This window comes from Epinephelus fuscoguttatus, linkage group LG17 (assembly GCF_011397635.1).
Source record: "Epinephelus fuscoguttatus linkage group LG17, E.fuscoguttatus.final_Chr_v1".
NCBI lineage: Eukaryota > Metazoa > Chordata > Actinopteri > Perciformes > Serranidae > Epinephelus > Epinephelus fuscoguttatus.
In genome coordinates, this window is record NC_064768.1 from 6,295,815 (window position 1) to 6,319,326 (window position 23,512).

The 23,512-nt window shown below is 40.8% G+C and overlaps 1 protein-coding gene across 1 annotated transcript in view; it reads left to right on the forward strand.

The window, feature by feature from the left end:
• Window positions 1–23,512, forward strand: part of tmem65 (transmembrane protein 65) — a 90,123-nt gene that overhangs the window by 37,826 nt on the left and 28,785 nt on the right. The gene's annotated exons all lie outside the window — the stretch shown is intronic.

Here is a 23,512-nt window from a genome sequence, read left to right on the forward strand (position 1 = left end):
CCCACCCCCACCCCCCTCTCTCTCCTGCTCGCTGTGCGCTTGGCAAAGAGGCAGACACAGGTGCTTACAGACTCGGGTGTACTATAAGCGGAGCGGACTCCGTGTAAAAATGTCCGTGAAATATCCCCGCGATGTGAAAAATACATGCCGAACAGTCTTTTATGTGACACTGGTGCGCGGAGCGGAGTCCGCGCAGTCGTGCTTTGCACGCACAGGGCTTGCGGACGTCCACTTTTACCGGACGAACTTCTGCGGTGTCCGCTCCGCGTACGTTCCGCCCAAGTATGCGGTCTGGTCGGTCTCAAAAAAACCCAAAAAAAACAAAACCAAAAACCCCGGTCCAAGACGGAGTACCGAACCGAATTGGTATTACCGAGAACCAACCCAACCCTATTCAAAACACACATTATACATGGCTTAATAGAGACAATTTCAAAACAAGTGCAGAAATCAGCTCCATTATAACTCACAAGATTCACAGACAAAGCACTTGTCTTTTGCTGGACACATTTTCCCCACAAATACAACATGCTGATGTTATTAGCACGAGCCTATGGCATTTTACATTGTATGAATAAGCCTAGCGGCTTGTGGAATTGTCATTTACTTATATGAAGCCAGGAACAACGGCAACATTTAACAAAGGCAGCATTTCAAAATTCAGTTCCATTACAGCTCACACGGTCAACGACAAAACAACTGTCTTAAACAAGTTTTCCCCACATATACAACATGATAACTTTATTAGCATAAGCTTGAGGCATTTTATTTTGAATAAATTAGCCTAGTGTTGGCTAAGCGTCTACGCAGAGCCTATGCCATAGGTACAGTATCGATTCAAAGCAGAAGTATAAATCCAAAAATTCCAAAAGGAAACAATGCAGTCAAACTGATTAAGCTGCTGACGCTCGCTCACATCACATCCAGTTAGGACATGGTGTTATAATCTCAGTCTGAGCCTTCCAGTGGCAAAGACACTTTTAGTGGACGTAAACTGACGGTGCATATTGCCGAGTGTTTACGTTGCAGCCTGTTTCATCACCGCCGGCTGCAGCTCTCTCGCATAATACTGAACCAATTTCAAGGTTTCCAGGTTGAAAAATGCATAACGTATTATTTCTCCTTCATAGAAGTATGTTTCTCTTGTTGTCACTTGAGGAGAGACTGTGATGACTGTTGTCATATTTTACTGTTAAGTTTTCAAGGATCCCCTTCCTGACAAAACCATGCAAGAACACAAAAGATTTCTCAAAATGCAAATGTCAAAATTAATGTCCAAAATAATGATTTTTTGAATAGATGTAGTTAGTGCTCAAATCCTTCAGTGTTTCAAACTAATGTAATGTTCAGTAAAACATAAGGACAGATGCTAACATCAGTACATATCTGCACAAAGTGCGTCTGCTGATGTCTAATTATATAAACACACACACAGTAGGCTAATGTATGATTTACTCACACTGACATATGAACTGTGTTCGACTCACACTGCTGTCGTTATGTCCTTTATGAGACGTTCTGCAACTGACTGAGAGCTACAGCTCTTCTGGATTCACTCAATCTGCTGCTATTGGCAGATTGTGCATTGATATTAATTCTTGCCTGCGTCAGTCAGACCTATTTCTGGACACGTTTTCCCAGCAGTCACAGTGTTTGTACTCACACTGCAGTCATTAGGAAGTCAAAACCAGAAAGGGTGAAAATGGGTTATTCCCAGCGTGTGGCCTCAAAGCTTTTTTGAAATTAATATTCTTCTTCCAACAAGAAGAAAAGTCAGCAGCCACTGTGGTGGCCTTGTGAGGCTGCGACGCTTCTTTCACACCAGAAAACACAACTCTCAGATGAATGAAAAATGGAGAGTTTGCTCTTGGGTCCTGATAATGTAAAGTTTGGTGCGAGAGTGGTGCCGATCCTGTGCGCAGTATCAGGCTCAGCTCTGTACAATTACAACTGAACTGTACTGTCAGGTAAGCTCAGAGCGGATAAAAGCAGAACACCAGTTTGCTCCAGTCGAGGTTGAGGAAGGAATTTTATGCCATCTTTAATTCGATATGGTTTCTATTTACTTCATGCGTTAGTGATTTTTCCATTTCAGTGTAATGCAAATTTTAATCAAAGTTTTAGAATATCTTCAAAGACATTGCAAATTAATGTGTGTTTTTCTTCACTGCTGTTATGGGAATACTAGGTGTTGAATGTGCCAAGATAAACGCTTTGTGGAAACATTTGGGTCCCAATAAAAACCACTGCATAAGAAGAGAGGAGACAATGAGAAAATATAAATAAAAGAGCACCAGTTACACCTCAAACAATGGAAACTCATGTAAAAACATTATAGAAACATTTCACTTCTGTTTGTTTCATGTATTAATTTGAGGAATATTAAAGTCTAATTGATCAGCACCTTCAGCATGCACTGGGGCGGTTTGCAGCGGAGTGTGAAGTGGTCCGGATGAGAGTCAGCACCTCCAAATATGAGGCCATGGTTCTCTGCCAGAAACTGGTGGATTTTCCCCTCTGGGTTGGGGGAGAGTTACTGCCTCGAGCTAGGGAGTTCAAGTATCTCAGGATCTTGTTCACAAGTGAGGGTAGAATGACGCCAGAGATGGATCTGCAGTTTGGTGCGGCGTCTGTAGTGATGTGGGCACTTTCCCGGAACGTCGTAGTTAAGAGGCGAAGCTTTTAATTTAATCGTACATCTACGTCCCCACCCACACCTATGGTCATGAGCTCAGGGTAGTGACAGAAAGAATGAGATTGCGGATACAAGCGGCCAAAATGAGTTTACCCCATGGGGTGTCTGGGCTCAGCCTTAGAGATAGGGTAAGGAGTGCGGACATTTGAAGGGAGCTTGAAGTAGAGCCGCTGCTCCTTGTTGAAAGGGGTCAGCTAAGGCATCTGGTCAAGATCCTCCTGGGTGCCTCCCACTGGAGTTGTTTTGGGCACTTACAGCCTGCGACCGAGCTTTGGATAAGCAGATGAAAATGGATGGATTTTCTACACAGATCTGATGTTCTCATCTCTTCAGTGGAAGCTTGAGTGACATTTAAAGTCTGGGTAAAGCAAACTCAATAATTTCTTTCCAGACACATAAAACATGATAGAAAATACTTGTTGAAAACATGAATAGACTGTGAACTGTGTAGTATTGAATTGTGGACAGTTGGACAGTTAAACTTTTTTTCACCATTTCTGTGTCCAGAGTATTTTGGGTGGGCCTGAAATCATGGCTCGATGACTCAGGTGAGCCATCCTCAACATAACCCCTCCTCTACTATATAAAAACTATGTTACTACTGACATGAGAGCGCATTGTATCAGTCTTGTTTCATTTGGTCCCCGGCAAGTTCACTGCATTCAAGGTCTCTGAGCTCTTTCGGGCTTATGATTACGTGAATTAACATCTCTCTTAAATGCCACAATCATATAAGCACAAGCTGAACAGCCGTCACTAACAGACCTTTCAGTCTCACAGCTGGCAGTTACTGCTCGCTGCTGTGGGTGTGTGCTTTGTTCTAATGTTATTAGCTGTGAGCTGCTGAGCGAGAGTCTGTCGCCACACAGCGGCTCTCTCAGTCTTCGGTTCAGAGGGCGTGTGTGTTGTGCTACTATAGACTGTGTGTGCTACTGGGTTAGCTGCTGAGGAGAGTCCGTTGCTGTGCTGCGGCTCAGGGGTCGTGTATGTTATTCTGCTTCTGGGTTAGCTGTGGTGATGCACCGATACAGATTTTTTCAAGTGATACCGATAACAGATAATTACCTGCTTCTCATGGCCGATAACCGATAAGATAGCTGATAATTTCACATTTTTGTATTTTAAAAAGAAGTATAAAACCCTGTTTATGTACACCCGGGGGGGTAAGAAAGGCTAAGATGTAGTGAGAAAATATGGCTGACTTAGTATTCCATAGCTCTGACCCAACCAAATTACACTGACATCACTATTGTTAACACAACAAAAGCAAAGAACAGTTGTTACTCTTCATACCTGCCAACACTGGGCTGTGTCAAATGGCCCACCCTCAACGCCCCTGCTCCCATATAATCCTACACTACAGACAAACATAGATACAAGGATGTGAAAGTAAACTGACTTTTAATCAGTATTACATTTATAGTTAACGGTAAGACAGAGGGAGATGATGAAGCCCAGTGTTACTGTGTAATTCTGTGGTGTATTAGTAAAGTGTATAAACTACACACAGAGTGGAGTCTCTACTAACAGAGACAAACACTGACAGCTGACTCATATGAACATTGGCAGTTCCGTGGTACATCTGCTCTATCAAATGTTTATATCGTCATGCATTTTTACGAACACACCCAGTCATCATCTCACTGTCCCATGTTAGACTAGCCTCCAACTACCAAGGAGAATAGTGATGCGCTATTGATTCACCTTGCACATAAACAGTCAACTCAGAAAAAGGATTCAAATAATTGCTAACTTAAGCATCACATGGCTAGCGGTTATTAATAAGTTTAACAACAAAGTCAAGCATTTTAAAAGCTTGGTGTGATGTAAGCGGCTGCTGCTAATTAGCTCATGCTAACACTCTGGAGACAGTCCTTCAGTGCTGTGTCTAACCTGTGTTGGATGGTCGGAGCTCAGACCCATGGTGCAATCCTATTGTCTTCCTCTGGAGTTGTGAAAGATGTCCACACCACAAAATGTTTTGCCCTCTAGACAGTGTGCTGCAGTTGTCGTTGTTGTTCTTCTCTGTGTTTATTAGCAGCTCGCTTTAAAGCAGTCTGACTTTGTATTATCAGTGCTATTTATTGGCTATAATTTTATTTATCAGAATAATGTATAATTATAAAATGTCCCATTATCGACCAATAATTTATTGGCCTGATATACATTGTGCAGCCCTAGGTAACTGCTAATGAGTGTTCAAGAACTGTTGGCTTCATACTTACACATAAGACCTACCAAAAAATCTCACGTACTGTTTCACCCTACTAAACAGCATCTTTCATACGCAGTCACACTGTACAGATGAATAATATTTGACCTCATTGTGTTCTGTTGATGCAGTTTGAAGCATCTCATTAAAACCACCACATTAATTGCTTCCTGATAAAACAATTGAGAAGTTTTGTTTCTGTTTGTTTATGACCAACATTAAAGAAATGGTAATGTGGTGTGAGCTGTTTAGATGAAACGCATTTAAGACCTTTGCACAACTTCCCACAAAGAAACAGGGTTTAATGAGCTGATTGCACCAGCATTTTAGGGAGCAATGGTTGTTTTAATCATTTCACTGGCAGATAGTTTGGATTAATGGGTCTTTATGACTTATTTGTCCAGCTTCAAGATTTAACGTCCACACTTATTTGACCGGTCCAGCTCTAAAAATGGACAGAGGTCGCATTATAATGTTTTGGCCAAGTGTGGGGATCAATAAGTGCTTTATAATTAGACTAAGAATCAATGTTGATTTAACAAGATAGCTTTTCTGCCAGGGGAATTAAAGACTGCCATCATGCTGAATCTGTAATTCAGGAGTACAAAGATTGTGTAGCTCAAGTATACTCCGACTAAACTGGTTTGTTGTTGCAGTATCACAACGAAGGCTAAATACTCACTGTTTAAACTGCTGAGAAAGTGACTACTCTCAGTAAGTTAAATGATTTTATTAAGACATTTGTTTTAATTTACATATGTATTATGTAAATACAATTTTTGTGAATTTTGGTTGCACCAGAAATGCAATGATGCAACACTCAACAATCTTCATTTAAATTCAGATTAAATTCAGTCATTTTTCCCCCCACCAAAGTAATTCTTAATTAAAAAATAATGTATATTGAAAATGGCATGTGCAAAAGTACCAACATCCCTCGAGAGGTCTGTAAAGAATCTTGTATCAACGCTGGCTTTTTAACTGCTATTAGATATGTAATAATGAAGTGTCATGATCTGTGTGGAGACTCTCAGTGGATTTTATGTTTTAAGTTGAAGAGACAACATGAGTGATGTGAAATCTGAGGTTCACTTAAAAGTAGGCTTGTCATGATAATTTCTAGGGCTGTCCCCAACTAAGAATTTTCCTAGTCAACCAATAGTCGTCATTTAGGGTCGACTAGTCATCTGCATGTTTACAATATTGATTTAATCATTAAATGATATATGTTGGGCTTGACAACACAATGATTTGAGTTGAAGGTGTGAGAAAGAATATTATCAGTAACATTGTTAACACTGTGCTACCTTACAGAGAAATACAAAATCGTACTAATGAACCGGCATTAATATAGGCTTATATTTTATCTACAAGTGCACGTCACACACTGAGCGAGCCGCCTGTTAATGATGCTGTCGGCAAAGCAGTAATGACTGTAACTGCTGTTTTGATGGAAGTGCTCAGTATTAATGCACTTGAGTGCACAGCAGAGGGGCGGCCTGTTGGTTTAGAATAAATGAAGAGGAAAGTTGTAACACCTCAAATTTTCTCACACCCTCCAGTGTCACTTCCTGGATGACTGTTGTTGCTAAGCGATACTGCTCACAGAGTGGAAGAGAATTTGTTGCCTGGTTACTTTTATCTTATTGAGCATTCTGTCAGGACGAAGGATGCATCAGATCGCGTGGATCAAACAACACAGATCTCTCTGATGGTGGAGCTCTGGCAGAGGCTTTGATTTGTAGACAGGAAGGATGTTTAAACTTTTTGTTTGGATGTTTTTTTTCTTTTATAGTGAGAAGGGAACTTGTTCAGAACAGAGAGAGGGGAATGGGACTTTGGGAGGAAGTGAAGGTGGGTGGAATGAAGGAAATTTTCAATCGTTTTTTTCTTTAAAAGTTTGAAAATTTATCTTTCAGAGCTGCAGTGAGTAGTCAAGCAATTAGTTGGTTGAAATACTACTTTGATAATTGATAAAGGTTGTAGTCATTTTTTTTCCAACTATAATGCCAAACCTTTGAATCTTCGCAGTTCAGAAATTTGTTGTTTTTCTTGGTCTTACATCAAATATTTTGCAGTTAGAAGTGTTATTAGGACAAAACACCTGATGACTTTATCTTGTGCTGAAGGATATTGTGATGAGTGTATTTAGAATAGAATAGAATAGTCCTTTGTGGTCACTGTAACATGTGACATGTACAACGAAATTAAAGTGTCAAACAGCCAGTACATCACCATTTAAAAAAAAAAAAGAAAAAAAAAAGCTAACACTACAGTAATAAATACAAAAACAACCTTTTATTTTTCCTTCTCATTTTTCTCGTTTTTAATGTCAATCATTCATCGCCTTCCTATAATCTCCTGTCACCCCTGGCATACAGAAATGCAGTTCAGTGCAAGCGAGTGGTGATTACACACAATACAAACAAACAGCATCACTCCATCATAACACAAACAGAAACAAACCAACAGACAAAAAATAATAATAAATAAATAAATTAAAAAACAAAACAAACACAGCAGACAGAAGCTAAACAATGTACCTCATGGTCGTACAGTAAAAATTCCATATTGGCATAATACTCCAAAACTAGCTCAACCGCAACAAATACAAACAAAAAGGCATTCTTGAAGAAATAAGTAGAGACCATTCAGAGTTTTAGATTTCACCACATGTCATTTCTCACCACCCCTCAGCTTCAATAAACTTTTCCCACCTATCAAAGTAACCTTGCTTATATGTATAATATCCTTCTAAAAAAGACTGGTGTTTAAGGAAGCCCTTAAATCTATAGATGTTTAAAGATTCTACTCCAGTTGCCTTATAAGTGAACATTTTTCCTAACAATATTAACAGTGTAGGTCTTTGTTTCTGTAACATCCCCCAGCATCACAGAGAAGAAGTTCAGCTCCAGGTGTAAAGTCATTTTTGAGCATATTTTTTGAACCTCACCCCAAAATCAAACCAAAAACTTGTTTCCATGGTATAGGGCAGTCTAAAGTATCCTCCCATTTTTGATAAGTACTGTAAGGAATACTTCCTAAGGACCGGTATGTTAAGTAAAAATTATAAATGGTTTGATTTATCTTCCTGTTTTGCAGCCATTTGGGATTTTTTATAGGTGACTGACAGACTGACAGTTTATAATTTCCATCACATTTTTTTTATTATTTTCAAGAGCATTCTAAGAGCAGAAACCAGTTGATTAAAGGATTGGAGGGAACAAATACTACCATACGTATCAGTGAATTGGTTGTAACTCATGAGATATTCTTCTTCATTAACAAGATCATTTATGAACAAAACACCCTGTCCAAAAAACTGGTTTCCCTTCAATCACAATATTGGAATTAAGCCATATAATCTGCTGCAAAACACTGTCTCTGCCCTCTGGAGGATTAAACTGAAAGCATAACCAACTCTGTATAACCTCCTTAAGAAACACAGATGAATTTTTAAGTATTTTCTCAACTGAACCTATATGACAAGGATGAATTTGCAAAAAAGGGTAGAGCCTTTGTTGGAACAATGGATGAGTACCTTTCTATAACTATAGTTATAGTTCTGGCTATTGTGGTACAATATGTTGAAAGTATATATTAATATCTGGCAGTATACATGTGTGACAATAATCATATATGTATAATAACAGTAGAAGTATGACTAATGATAACAGCAGCAGCAGGAGGCATCTGGCAGGACCACGGCAGCAGCACAACCACACACGTCACGCTATCCAGGCACTGCTGTGATATGAGTTAATCTGAGAGACAGTGGAGCACAAAGGCTCCAGAGAAGAAGCCAAGTTAGTGACATCCAGAATGGCCGAGTTAGCAAGATGCAGTAATAGGATACGAGAGAGAGAGAAGGAGAGAAGGTGCCCGGTGTATTATAGGGGGTGCTCCGGCAGACTAGGCCTAAGTCAGCCTAACTAGGGGCTGGTATAGGGCAAGCCTGAGCCAGCCCTAACTACAAGCTTTATCAAAGAGGAAAGTCTGAAGTCTAGTCTTAAATGTGGAGACAGTGTCTGCCTCCCGGACCGCAACAGGAAGATGATTCCACAGGAGAGGAGCCTGATAGCTGAATGTTCCGGCTCCTGATTTACTTTTAGAGACTTTAGGGACCACGAGTAACCCTGCATTCCCAGAGCGCAGAGTTCTGGTGGGATAATAAGGCACTATGAGCTCTCTAAGATATGACAGAGCTTGACCATTTAGAGCTTTATAAGTTAACAGTAGGATTTTAAATTCAATTCTGGATTTTACAGGGAGCCAGTGCAGAGAAACTAAAACAGGAGAAATATGATCCCAAGTACATTAACTGGCCCGTTGGTCCATGTAATTGGGAAGTGTGTACCCTTTAAAGCACCTATTCTGAGAATCACACATTTCCCAAAATTTGGTTTTAGACCAGATATTTTAGAAAAAAAGGTTTAAATCTTCCAGGAGGGCTTTCAAACAAGAGTTTTGGACTTATCAGGAAACTAGCATCATCTGCATACATTGATATTTTTGTTTTTAGACACCCCATTTCAAGCCCCTCCACCTCGATATTTGATCTTATTTTAATTGCTAACATTTCAATTGCAATTATAAACAGATATGGGAACAGTGGACACCCTTGCTTTACCCCTCTTAATAGAGGAATAGACCCAGACATATATCCATTATTAACAGTTTTGCAGCTGGTGCCATTATAAAGCCCTCTAACCCAATTAATCAACGATTCGCCGAAATTAAAGAATTCCGAACTCTTAAAAATGAAATCTAAATGAATTTTGTCAAAGGTCTTCTCTAAATCAGTGATAAATATCAAGCCAGTCTTTTTCCTTAATTCATAGTTTTCCATAACTTCTACCAAATGTCTTATATTATTACCAATGAAGCGACCCTGCATAAAGCCTGATTGATCCTGATGAATAATATTTGATAATACTTTGTTCAATCTGTGAGCTATACACTTTGCAAGTATCTTGACATCGTAACATTGAAATGTGATTGTACTCCAGTTCTTAAGATATACTGGGTCCTTATATTGGCCATTGGGTTCTTGTTTAAGAAGAAGTGAAATAAGGCCCTCGTTTTGAGAAGTAGACAGATATCCGACATTATATGTGAAATTAAAACAAGAAAGTAATGGTCTCTTAATAAAGTCAAAGAATTTCTGATAAACTTCTATTGGTCTTCCATCTAATCCAGGAGTTCTGCCTGCTTTAAAGGACATTGTAGCAATATTGAGTTCTTCTTCTGTAATGAGGCCTTCACATAACTCTTTTTGAATATTGGTTAATTTTCTTGTATGACTTTCTGGGAAAAAGTTTTGGCAACATTCATTATCTATCTGAATAGTTTGCAGATGGAGGGAGAAAATCTTAGTAAAATATTTTTCTTCCTCCTTTAAGATATCAGACTGTCTGTTTAGTTTTTCCCCATTATTTGAAACAAGGTTAGTAATATTCTTTTTTTGTCTCAAAAACAATTTAGTACATTACTCGCCTTCTTCCATCCATTCTGCCCTATTTTGTTAATAACTCTTATATGATCTATCTTCAATTAGACAATCTAGTTCCTTCTGTTTATTCTATAAGTCATTTACCAGGTCAGTAGATATATCAGTGGAATTTTCTATATAGTGAGTCAGGCTTTCGATTTCGGTTTTTAAGGTTTGCTCCTTTAATTTTTTTTCTTTTCTTCCAAGATGAGTAAGCAATCACATCCCAGACCTGCCAACTTGTACGCATTTTGCGTACCAGGCACGCATTTTGACATCAAAGTACGCTGGTACGATTTGATGCTCTAAAAGTACGCATATCACTCGATCTCGCATTTCGCCGGTTTCAGTGTATTTGTGTATGCAAGATGTTACTCAAGTTGATACCCGGTGAATATAGGCGCATAGGCGGAACGAAAAAATTTCGGCCAATCAGATTGCTGCATAACTTTAGCTTGTGTCTATTAGAGCTAGCTTCTACCTTAGCAGTTAGCTTCTGTCTGTAAACAGTTAACTACAGTCTCATAGCAGTTAGCTTCTGTCTGTTAGCAGTTAGCTCTTATTAGCTCCTCACCGTCAGCTCAGACCGGAATTACCGTGTGTTTAGTCCGGTAGACGGTAGCACCTTCTCACGCCCGTTTAAGAAATCTCACTCCACCACCGAGTCCTTTTTTATTTATTTTTTTACGCCCTCTAGTGTGTTCACTCGTGTGTGTGTGTGTGTGTGTGTGTGTGTGTGTGTGTGCGGGCACGTGTGTGTGCGCGCCCAACGGGGCCATACTCCGCCGTGCGCGATGCAGAGAGCAGGGGAGGATTGTAAACGCGCGACCATGTAGAGACAGAAATGACACGCTGTCTATAAATAAGATAAATAACATAAGGCTATTTAGTTTGTTTAATAAAAGGACAAGGTATAGACCTGTTCTATAGGAAAGGTTACCTTAAGTGACTTCTTTGTGATCTGGCACTATATAGAAAATAAAATTAAATAAAATTAACTTGACCTCAAGGAGGGGCGGGTGGGGTGCCCCCCCAATAAAATGGTAGGGCAAACACTGAAGTAAATAGTGTCAATGTTGCCTGTTGTCGATACATTGCTGGTGAGAATTGTACCAAGGTAAGCAAATTGCAGACAAATTTACATTCAACTGTGTTATGAAACCATGTGCCCTGCCTGAATAACTATGACACACTTATGATAAAAAGACTTTTTGTTTGATGAGTCTGCTGAATTTCTATAAGAAAAAAACAAGGCAATAAGAAGAGAGTAGTTCTAATAGGTGTCGTACTACACAAGAACATGATGAGGAATGCTAATGTAATGCACTTGTCTATATCTATTATCTATTTCTGTATGAAATTGCATGAAAATAGGATTTCGGCATGTGATGTTTCAAAATTTTCTCGGGGGAGAACCCCCCCGAATCCCACTTGAAATCTTTCTTTTTGTCACAACAGGACATATTACTGTATTTTTTAAGCAGATGATCAATGCTACCATCAGATTGATGAAATTGACCTTGATCTGCGCCATAAAACAAATATTGGGCGTCTATGGATGTATGTGGGGCTTAGGCCTATAGATATGAATATGTAAACGTACGCTCGTTTCTTCTGTTTGCCACATGTGCATATTGACTTTTATGGTAAAAAAAACAAAAAAACAAAAAAGTGCCGCCGTGTCCACATATGTTCATGACCACGCACGAGTGTTTGGTATGGTGGTACTCATAACCTTTCTTCAAGGTTGGCAGGTCTGACATCCTCTAAATGAACATTTAAAGGCATCCCAAACCGTCAGCGGGTTAGCTGTCCCAGTGTTAGTTATAAAAAAAATCACTAATAAACTTCTCTGTCTTATAAATACATTCATCATCTTGAAGAAGACTCTGATTGAATTTCCAATACCCTGGACCACGCCTATTCTCTACTACAGAAATATTTAATGAAATAAGATGATGATCCGATCTTGTTTTATCCTCAATTAAAACGCTTGTAACTTTTGGGGTCAAGGAAAATGAGATTAAAAAAATAATTGATCCTACTAGCTTGGTTCTGTCTTCTCCAGGTATATCTTCTCAAATTTGGGTTCCTGAAACGGCAAATATCAACTAAGTGTAAGGTATCCTTAAGGTTGCAAATTTTTGTATGTGCATGTGGGTGATAGTAACAGAATTTCCTTTTCGGTCGGCAGTATTAAAATCTCCCTACATAATGATTTTTCCATCAGTGTCTAACAATTGAGTCCCTATTTCATCAAAAAAAATGTGGTTCATCTGTGCTTGGCACATAAATATTAATTAAACAAACTTTTTCTTCTTGTATTATCAAGTTTAGGATTATCCACCTTCCCATCAAATCTGTATGAACTGAGCATAATTTGAAATCAAAATGTTTCTTAAAGAGAATCATGACTTACTTACTATAAGTAAGTACTTACTATATTACTATTAGACATAGATATTATTCATAACTTTATCTTTATTGGAATTAATCTCTGATAAGAATCTACTGCGGTTGGGTTCATTTCTGGTGTTATTTATCGACCAGAACCTACCACACATAATATCAAACATATAGACTACAGAAACATAAAACATATAACAGATAACAGAAACCCCATCTACCCTCCCACAATCCATAGTCCTTTACTTAACAGAAGAAGAAACAAAAGAAAGAAAAAAGAAAAAAAAAAGAAGGAAAAACCCATCCAAAGACCCAAATTAACATTTAGAATGGCTCCTATGTAACAATTAAAGAAAAAAATAAGAAAGAAAAGGCTAAGGAAATTAGTCCAGATTTAAGGTTATTATTATGAAGGGCACTTGAATGCATCCCTTTAAGGCACGCCTCATAGACAGTCGTTGCTAGGTGAGCAGTGTACACGGAAACTTTCTCAACCAATCAGAGGCACTCATAATCGTAGGTTGAGTGATGTTATTAATTTATTCATTCATTCACCGTCTCTTGAAATCTTCTGTGATTTTCAAGTTATAAAGTATCACCCTGGAAGAGCTAACTGTTCACATACTACTTGTTGGCTATGAGACGGACTTTGTTTCCTTTTTGTCTGAGAGCGTTCATGATCGGGATGATCTTTCGCCGTTTTTCCACAACTTCTGCTGGATATTGATTGCTCAGATAGAATTGTGTACCCTTCAGTCTCTTGCTAAGGCCAAGGACTTGATCTTTACATTTAGAGCTTCAGAGCTGGTCTTGGTTTACCACTGATGTGCTCTTTTCGGGACCCAAGCCTATGAACACACTCCAATTGGATTTTCATAACATCCTCCTCTTGAATTTTGAGATGCTCCTGCAAACTTCCTCATAATGACCTCCAGTGTTTCGTAAGTTTCCGTCTCTTTTTCTTCTATCCCCATCAACAGGAGATTATCCCGCGTGCCTCTACATTGGAGATCTAGTAGGGTCACCTTGAGTTTTGTGTTATCATTTGTCAAGCTTGTAGTCACTGATTGTAAGTGTGCAACCTCCTTCTGCAGAGCTTTATTTTCCTTTTTTAGCTCTTCAATTAGACCATTGTTGTACTCCACAGAGTGTTTCAAATCCAACACATCTGCTTTCAGTTCTTTCAGAATGTCCAGTTTTTTTAGTTGAGTAGAGATAGTGTGCAGCATCTCCCGATCTTCAGTGGTAAGTGCCATTGCATTTTCATCTGAGTCACTTGATTCCAGCTGTGCGCGGATCTGTTTAGAGTCCGGTTCTTTTCTACTTTGCATGGTGTGGTTTGACAGACAAAGTAGGCCAAAATACAGAGGATATTTTCCAAAACTAGCAGTTGGTACATAGTAACATGCGCAGCGATCGGAGCGTCTGCGTGTTCCCACCAAACAAAATGCTTATTTCCTTTTATTTTGTGAGCTTACTTTGCCTTATCTGGAGTCTGTGATTTAAAATATTAAAGGAGACCAGAAGGTCTCAGGCCACAGTTAAATACTGGAGCATAATATTGACTGATTTACTGAGTTTTTGGACGAGTTGTAGGGACAGTCTCAGCTCGTGTCTGCCGCTCCGGCCATCATGTGATGAGTGTATTTTACTGTTTTCTGATGTTTTATAGACCCAACAGTTGATCGGTTAACTGTGAATTAATTGATGATGAAAATAATAAATAATAATAATAATAATAATTGTCTTTTTGAGTATCCACATTGAGAGACAATCAGCTGGTGTTTGAACGTCCTTGTTCTGCTTTAGAAAGAAGAATTTCTGGTTGGTAAAATAATGAAAGAGCAGCAGATATTTCTGGCCTTGTTCTGAAGCAGCCCTCAACTCCTATATCCTGAAATAGACCCTGACCTTTATACAGCGACTCGTCCGTCAGGGAGGTGTGAAACTTTATGGTGCTGCTACCAGCTTGTTTTGAAAAATGAGTCTGAAAGCAGCTGCACATGCACGCTCACACACACACACACACACACACGCACACACACACACACACACACATGCACACACACACGCCAGTTATTTATTTCCGTGCTCGTCTCTCTGTTTGCAGAAAAGTTGGTGAAACTTGTGTTTGAGACGAGCACATCAATGCCCAGACACATGGGGAGGTCAGAAAGTGATCGACTCTGCAGATTAATCTTTCGCTATAATTGAGCTGCTCCTGTAATTGGTCTCTCCATGCCCCAGAATATACTCTGCTCCAGTGACCTACTTCTCTGGAGTCGGCTCGGTGTCTCCCCAGGGTGCTCAACTCCAGTCCCCAGCTTCTCCTCTTCTCTCGCTCCAGTTGAAGGCAGACAGTAGACCAGAGCAGGATCTCTGAATGTGATGCAGACAAATTAAGTCCTGTCAGTTAATTTACACACAGCTGCACCTGGTATTTTGCTCTGTATATGTTTCTTTATTTTTTAAATTGATCTGCTGTTTCTCTTTTTTTTTTCTTGTGAGCAGCAAAAACAAATTGTAAACATTAACATATAGTCACCTTTAAGCTGATATGTTAATGTTATGTAAACATAACATGTTATGTCATGTAATGTTATGTTTACATAACATTAACATATCAGCTTAAAGGTGACTATATGTTAATGTTATGTTTACATACAGTCACCTTTAAGCTGATATGGCGAACCTGTCAGCAAATTGCTGCCTAGAGAGTCTTTAGGTCTTTTTACACAGAACTTCTGTGAAAAAGATCCTTCATTATGCCACCTTTGCTCTATTTACAGAACAAAACAGCATCAGCATAATGGTGCCCCAGTGTGTAACTTTAGACAGCATGTTGGTGTTCCAGAAGCAAAAGAGGTGTGATGTGTTGCACACCAGCATCAGAGTTTAGTCTGGCATGAAACATACACATCGGCAGCACTTTATAAACAATAACAATGGCAATGGCGGCTGATCTTGTACTCTGCTCGGAGGGTAAGGAGTACCTTTGCCGCCAGTCTTGGCCAGGACTCCCTGGAAGAAGAGTTCCTGTAACTCAATGGTTCCCTTCCTGGTTAAATTAAAAAAATAGAAACATTGTCTCCCCAATTTTCAGACATTTTAAGCTGCTGTTCTTCTTCTGTGAGTTATCCACTAACTGCTATCAGCCGCTATTAAGATCTCCCAGCGGGGGGGTCGCACACATAACACATCATTAAAACATCACAGCCGCCCTGTCCTGTTGGTTCACACTACACACAGACATCAAGTCGGCTCTGTTAGTACCTCCGCTGCCAGTTTAAAGGCGAGACGTCTTTGTCCCCTCATTCCATGATCATACCTTTTATACAGAACAGCGAGGTGGAATAACGGCGTGGCATTCTTGCCCTGAACAGGCAGGTTGTGCCCACCTGATGAATTCATTATTCTTTCTTTTTTAGCTCTGTTTTTGGTCTCCACCAACTCCTGAGGGAAATATCTGTCCTCTTAGCTGCTAAATGCTCCACCATGTTCACTTGCTAGTTGCTGACTGTGTATGTCTGCTGTTTGCTGTTGAGTAGGTGGAGTACAGTGGGGTTTTAGAGCTTTTTCCTCTGAAAACAATGCTACGAGAGTGGTGAGAGTGAACCAAAACAGTTAAGTTGCATGTCGGACGGATAAAAAAATTAGCTGAAACTTAGTATAAACGGGAGCTTTGAACAGGCCCGACAGGGGCGGAAATCCCAGGGGGGACAGGTGGGACATGACTCCCCCTTCAATAAAGGTGTACCCCCCTAGAATAATTTGAGACACAATTATTAATTTTTGAACAATGCAGTAGTATTTTTTAAAAGCACAATATAAGCGGTGCTCATTATAAAAGCGCAATAATGTGCTATTTAAATCTTAAAAGATTTAGTCCCCCCCTTCCATTCCTAGTAGTGGTATATCCCACACTCTTTCCAACGGGCGGGGCTAGCAGCCGTGAGTACTTGGCAGCAGTTGCAGCATGTGGCTGGACCCCGCTGCCCACATCGCACATCGCCGGGATGTACACTCGCAGATACAGTTTAACTTACACAAGTTACAACATATCCCATTTACTGTTACAACAAGCCCCAGGCCCAGGCTGATAATATAAACTGTCTGCAACATTTCTCCTGCATTGTTCAAAAGCTAGAGTTTAGTGATAGTCAGAGAGGACAGGAGAGAAAGAAGAGGGAGAGGACAGGACAAGAGCAGTCAGTGGCGGAGCGGCTCGTAGTTAATATCTGTAGGCTCTCCACCTGTCAGTGAGACAAACATGACAGACGTGCAGTTTAACTGACGAGGAGCGGTCATTACGCGCGATTATTACGCACAGTTTTGAGGTGCCCAGCGGCAGATCTCACAGCACACTGTTTATAAACCAGTTCGCCAGTTTAATTGCAGGAAATGTTTATCTCACTGCCGGTAAAAAAACGAAAAAAAAACAAACAAAATGGTTTGCTCCTGCAGCCAGCCAGAGAGAAGGAGCCCCTGAAAGCCAGATGAAAAAGAGGGAGAGAAGGAGAGAGATCGAGTTTCGGTCTTTGATGAATGAAGTCTTATTGTTTTGCTGCTATTAAACAATGAGAGACATGTTTTCTCCGTTTACTTAATAGCATAAATATTCACACTACTGCGCACAGGGAGACAGAGACCTGCTCTGCTCCAGACACACTCAGCACCTTGGACAGCAAGGTGCACCTGACTGTTGTTGATGTTTACATGTTAATTTGATTTCAATCATTTTGTTTTAAATCTGGACATGTGCAGGTGGACTCAGCCAGTGCTAAGAAAGGTCCTATGCCTGCCTGTTGGAGAGATAGAGAAAAATAGTCTGAGCGAGCAGAAGTTCGCTGCAGAGATCAGCCTCTCATTGGGTGGAACGAGCCACCCGCTGAAGTCCCGCCCTACCACCTCTGGTTGTGTAGCAGTTTTCAACCGTTTTCAACACGTCCTTTACTAACTTTTGTGGTGTTTGATCTTGCGGGGATGTAGCCATTTTTCTGCCATGGTTCGCGTCCTGTAGGTGATATTTTTGTGGGCGTGTTACACCAAAACCTGTTTCCCCCCGGCAATATTTTTGCAAGCGCACCGTTGCTGTGGCACCGCCCAGAACGACTGTGATTGGTTGAAAGAAGTACAAGCAGCCGGGGTGTTTTTTTCTCCAGTCTCAAAGTGAGAGTTGGCCCAGCCAGACCTTTCTTTTCTTGAGAAAGGTCTGGTGAGCGAGACTAAGAGAAAATATTAAAGCGTCAAATTGCGGTAAAAGATGCTGTATAAAAGACAGGCTACAACTTTTTTTCCCTTCCCTCCTTGGAATTATTCTCTAAAATTTTACTGTTTATTGTCCCCCCAACTATGAAATGGGATTTTCGCCCCTGAGGCCCGACATTACTTGAACCTAAATAGTTTCTGTGTAAGCCCACATGAGCCTGAAGTACTGCAGCAGCTTTGGGCTCGAGCCTGATTTAAAAACCTGACTTTTCACATTTTAACATTAAAACATTTATTACAAGCTAAGTGCTGGTGTGTTTTCTCACACCACTTCTTAATGTTCTTTTCCCTTTGTTATTTCAACAGTCTGTTTTCATCTCTAGGTGTCAGGTATGACATTCAGAGCGGGCTGTGCCCGTCCATGCAGCGTCATCCACGGCAGTGTGGTGCACAGTTGATGATCGCCGCCCTCTGCTGCATGTTTTGTGCATCTCTCCCACTGCTGTGAAAGCAGAGCAAACACTGCCGACAACAACTGACACCTTGTAACCCTTCTCTTTATATCTCTTGTTTTCCCTCCAGTCCAATTCAGCTTTGGCTCATGTATGTATGAGAGCTGCCAGCGTCATGTCTCTGCTGTGCATTGCTCTGGAGTTTGTGTACTGTATGTGAACAATTGAACCCCTAATTCTAATGTTTTTTAAATTTTTAATGAATCTGAATAATCTGATTCTCAAGCTCAACAGTTACATTCGTTATAATGGGTTAATGCAACACAGCTCATACATTATTCACGACATTACACAGACTATAAGGTCAGCACAAAAAAAAAACCAAAACAAAACTGAAAATTGGCAGAAACACTACCTGATTCAAACCTGAGGGATTTTGGACAGCCTGGACCTGGGGGATTGGGTTGGGCCCTGTACAGTGCCCTAACAGAAACACGTGAGCCCCCCCCCCGCAGCTAACCCGAGTGAGTGGCCTTTTTACAATACAGTCTAAAATGAGAAAAATTATGATTAACAAAACATATCTTTGGGTGCTTTGACACATGCCATGTTTGGTTCGGTTCAGCTCAGGGCTTGATGCTAACTTTTTTCCCAAGGAGCACATGTTCTCCTAAGTTGAAAAAGTAAGGAGTGCACAAAGTAGTTTAGGGGCACAATGTAAATTGATCAAATCATGTGTTTTCCGTAATAAACGTGATGCAAATAGACATTTACGAGCAAAATTATTTAATGAATTTGTATACAAAATGTACAGAAAGGTCAAATCATCAAGTTTTGAAAAAGTAGGCCTATTGCAATTTAATTTTGTCTTTAATGTTATTATCTTATATATATATACAGTACAGGCCAAAAGTTTGGACACACCTTCTCATTCAATGCGTTTTCTTTATTTCCATGACTATTTACATTGTAGATTCTCACTGAAGGCATCAAAACTATGAATGAACACATGTGGAGTTATGTACTTAACAAAAAAAGGTGAAATAACTGAAAACATGTTTTATATTCTAGTTTCTTCAAAATAGCCACCCTTTGCTCTGATTACTGCTTTGCACACTCTTGGCATTCTCTCCATGAGCTTCAAGAGGTAGTCACCTGAAATGGTTTTCCAACAGTCTTGAAGGAGTTCCCAGAGGTGTTTAGCACTTGTTGGCCCCTTTGCCTTCACTCTGCGGTCCAGCTCACCCCAAACCATCTCGATTGGGTTCAGGTCCGGTGACTGTGGAGGCCAGGTCATCTGCCGCAGCACTCCATCACTCTCCTTCTTGGTCAAATAGCCCTTACACAGCCTGGAGGTGTGTTTGGGGTCATTGTCCTGTTGAAAAATAAATGATCGTCCAACTAAACGCAAACCGGATGGGATGGCATGTCACTGCAGGATGCTGTGGTAGCCATGCTGGTTCAGTGTGCCTTCAATTTTGAATAAATCCCCAACAGTGTCACCAGCAAAACACCCCCACACCATCACACCTCCTCCTCCATGCTTCACAGTGGGAACCAGGCATGTGGAATCCATCCGTTCACCTTTTCTGCGTCTCACCAAGACACGGCGGTTGGAACCAAAGATCTCAAATTTGGACTCATCAGACCAAAGCACAGATTTCCACTGGTCTAATGTCCATTCCTTGTGTTTCTTGGCCCAAACAAATCTCTTCTGCTTGTTGCCTCTCCTTAGCAGTGGTTTCCTAGCAGCTATTTGACCATGAAGGCCTGATTCGCGCAGTCTCCTCTTAACAGTTGTTCTAGAGATGGGTCTGCTGCTAGAACTCGGTGTGGCATTCATCTGGTCTCTGATCTGAGCTGCTGTTAACTTGCGATTTCTGAGGCTGGTGACTCGGATGAACTTATCCTCAGAAGCAGAGGTGACTCTTGCGACTCCACTTGGGGACACATTTAAAGTTTTTGCAATTTTCTGGACTGACTGACCTTCATTTCTTAAAGTAATGATGGCCACTTGTTTTTCTTTAGTTAGCTGATTGGTTCTTGCCATAATATGAATTTTAACAGTTGTCCAATAGGGCTGTCGGCTGTGTATTAACCTGACTTCTGCACAACACAACTGATGGTCCCAACCCCATTGATAAAGCAAGAAATTCCACTAATTAACCCTGATAAGGCACACCTGTGAAGTGGAAACCATTTCAGGTGACTACCTCTTGAAGCTCATGGAGAGAATGCCAAGAGTGTGCAAAGCAGTAATCAGAGCAAAGGGTGGCTATTTTGAAGAAACTAGAATATAAAACATGTTTTCAGTTATTTCACCTTTTTTTGTTAAGTACATAACTTCACATGTGTTCATTCATAGTTTTGATGCCTTCAGTGAGAATCTACAATGTAAATAGTCATGAAAATAAAGAAAACGCATTGAATGAGAAGGTGTGTCCAAACTTTTGGCCTGTACTGTATATTATCTTTGCAATCTGATTATCTTATATAATGTTATTACTATCCTAAAACATTCTCCAGGTCCTCTGAAACTCTGCAGGACTTAAACGTCTTTCACACAGAGCTTTCGCGGTGCCCACCGCGGAGTAGGGCGCAGAGAACAGGATTTGGGGGAGTACAGGCTCGTTCAGGAGCTACAGCTCCATGGTGACCGCTTCCGGGTCTACTTCAGGCTCTTCTCTGCTATTGGACGCGCGGCACCGAGGTGTCGTCACAGCGCGTTGCGGTGAAATTAAAAAAAAATTTCAATTCGAGCGCAGGCTGGTGGCGCGCAGACGCTGCGACATGCTCAGCTCGGCGGCAGAGCGGTGCACTCTTGCACCGCGGTAGCACATACACAAAGAATGGGTTCGTCGGCGGAGGTCTGCGCTTTGCACGCTCTGTGTGAAAAGGGCTTTATTTCCACCCTGCCCAGTTCCCGTGGCGAACGGTCCCTAAAGGCCTCTACACATGATCAGCTGTAAAACCGCTTTGCGCTGGCTGTCCCATTGTTTGTCTATAGAGAGGGCAGCAACGCCTGACAAAGCAGCACCGCTACCCTTGGTGTCGCGCACTGCTCTGATTTTCCGCCCGAGCGCTGTGCTCAGAGTTGAAATTATTTGAGCTACGGGGAGAACGGAGCAGGCTTCCCCGGAGATCCACCTAGTTCATCTCCTCCACACTTTGACTTATTTCCACGCTGCCGACAGTGGGACTTATATTCATTGTGCCGACAGTGGCTTGGAAAACCGCCCATAACCGTGTCACACGGGGAAGAGGGAAGAGGGAAGGCGGCTGGAGTTCCTCCAACATTTGCAGTTAGATTATCATATTTTTTTATTGACAAAAATATAAGCTGCTTCGGCTGATGTTTTTATGTGCACATGTGCCCCTAAATATTTTTTACAGTTCGCACACACCTATTTTTAGTCGCAAATGCGAGTGAAACGCTCGCACTGTTGAGCCCTGCAGCTGAACTCAAGTTTGTTTGCCCCCTAAGTGTGGTTTGTTTGGGCAGGTGTGAACACAGCAATCACACTCAGGTGCACACCAAAACAACCAGATTGAGATCTTCCTGAAGAGGTGGTCTCGGTCCAGTTGCAACATACTCTGGTGCGTTTTGTTTGTGGTGAGAATGTGTTCCTGGATCTTTCTCGCATGGAAATTCTGACCAATCAAGAGTAGCTTTCTCACGCAGGCATTTTATCTGGTCTACTTTTAACTGTTGCCGAGAGAACATGAACCAACTTTGTAACAAAATTAGTCCCTGATTTTGACCTAAGCAAGACGTTAGCTCTGAAAGAACCCTTACATATACAGAGTTCATAAACAAGACTAAAAAGAAAGAAGATGAAAAAAGACTTTTGATTAGCTGAGAGTTTTTTATTCCTCTGAGTCATTTTGGTCAAAACTCAGCAAACACTGAGAAGCAGTGCCCTGTTTGTTTTGATGTCAGTCACTTGTGTTGCACTTCTTGTTTTTGACTAGTTTAGTTTTGCGCTGTATGTTTCCATGTCACACACAAAAGAATCACTAAATTAAATAAAATTAGTACCCTGAAGGGGTAGCAGTCAGGACAGACAGCGGTTGTTCTCGTGGGCCGGCAGAAGTTGTCTGCTGTACTGGTACTGGTGTCCGTGTATGAACAAACTCAGCAAACTCTGTCTTGAACGCGCAGAATAAGAAGAAAAAGAAGAAAACATGGGGCGTCGGTAGCTTAGTGGATAGTGCCAGCGCCCCTTGTATAGAGGTGATGCCTAGCTGCAGCAGTCGCGAGTTTGACTCTGGCTTGCAGCCCTTTGCTGCATGTCGTTCCCCCACTCTCTCTGTCTCCCAATTTCACACTGTCCTGTACATTAAAGGCAAAAAGCCCCCAAAAATAATCTTTAAAAAAAAAAAAGAAGAAGAAGAAGAAAACATTGTGGTATCGGGACAGAGCGGGGCCGCTGCATGTGCATGTGGTACCATCTTCATCATTTTGCTTGATGGATTTTTTTCAGATTTGGCACAAACATCCACATGTACTTGGCAATGAACTGATTCGATTATGGCGATCAAAGGTCAAGGTCCATGTGTCCTTATCTGTCTTATTCTTGTCAACGTGATATCTCAAGAACACCTTAAGGGATTTTATATCCAAAAGGTCAAAGGTCAACTTCACTGTGACATCATAATGTTCTGCAAAAACACTTCCCCGGTCATTATTCAGCATCATAATTCAGGAACAGAAGGGGAGACATTCGGTCAGATACTGAATTAGAGATCTTGAGTATCGACCTTGAAACCGTGCTGATTGTATAGATCGTCTGTGCTGCCGGAGGGAAGATGTGTGTGAAGCATCCATGTTTCATCGGAATGGATGTAACCTGTAAAAGAAACTTGACTGGTTCGCAGAGGCATACAACCATAAGGCGGTAATTCTAGTTTTTTGCAAGAAATGAATTCATGTCTCGTATAACTTATTAAGTTATATTTGACTGACAAATGAGATGTCTTCTGTGGTTGAGACTTTTAAATTCTAACTATGATGAAATCTGAAAAGATGATCTTTAAACCGTCTTTTG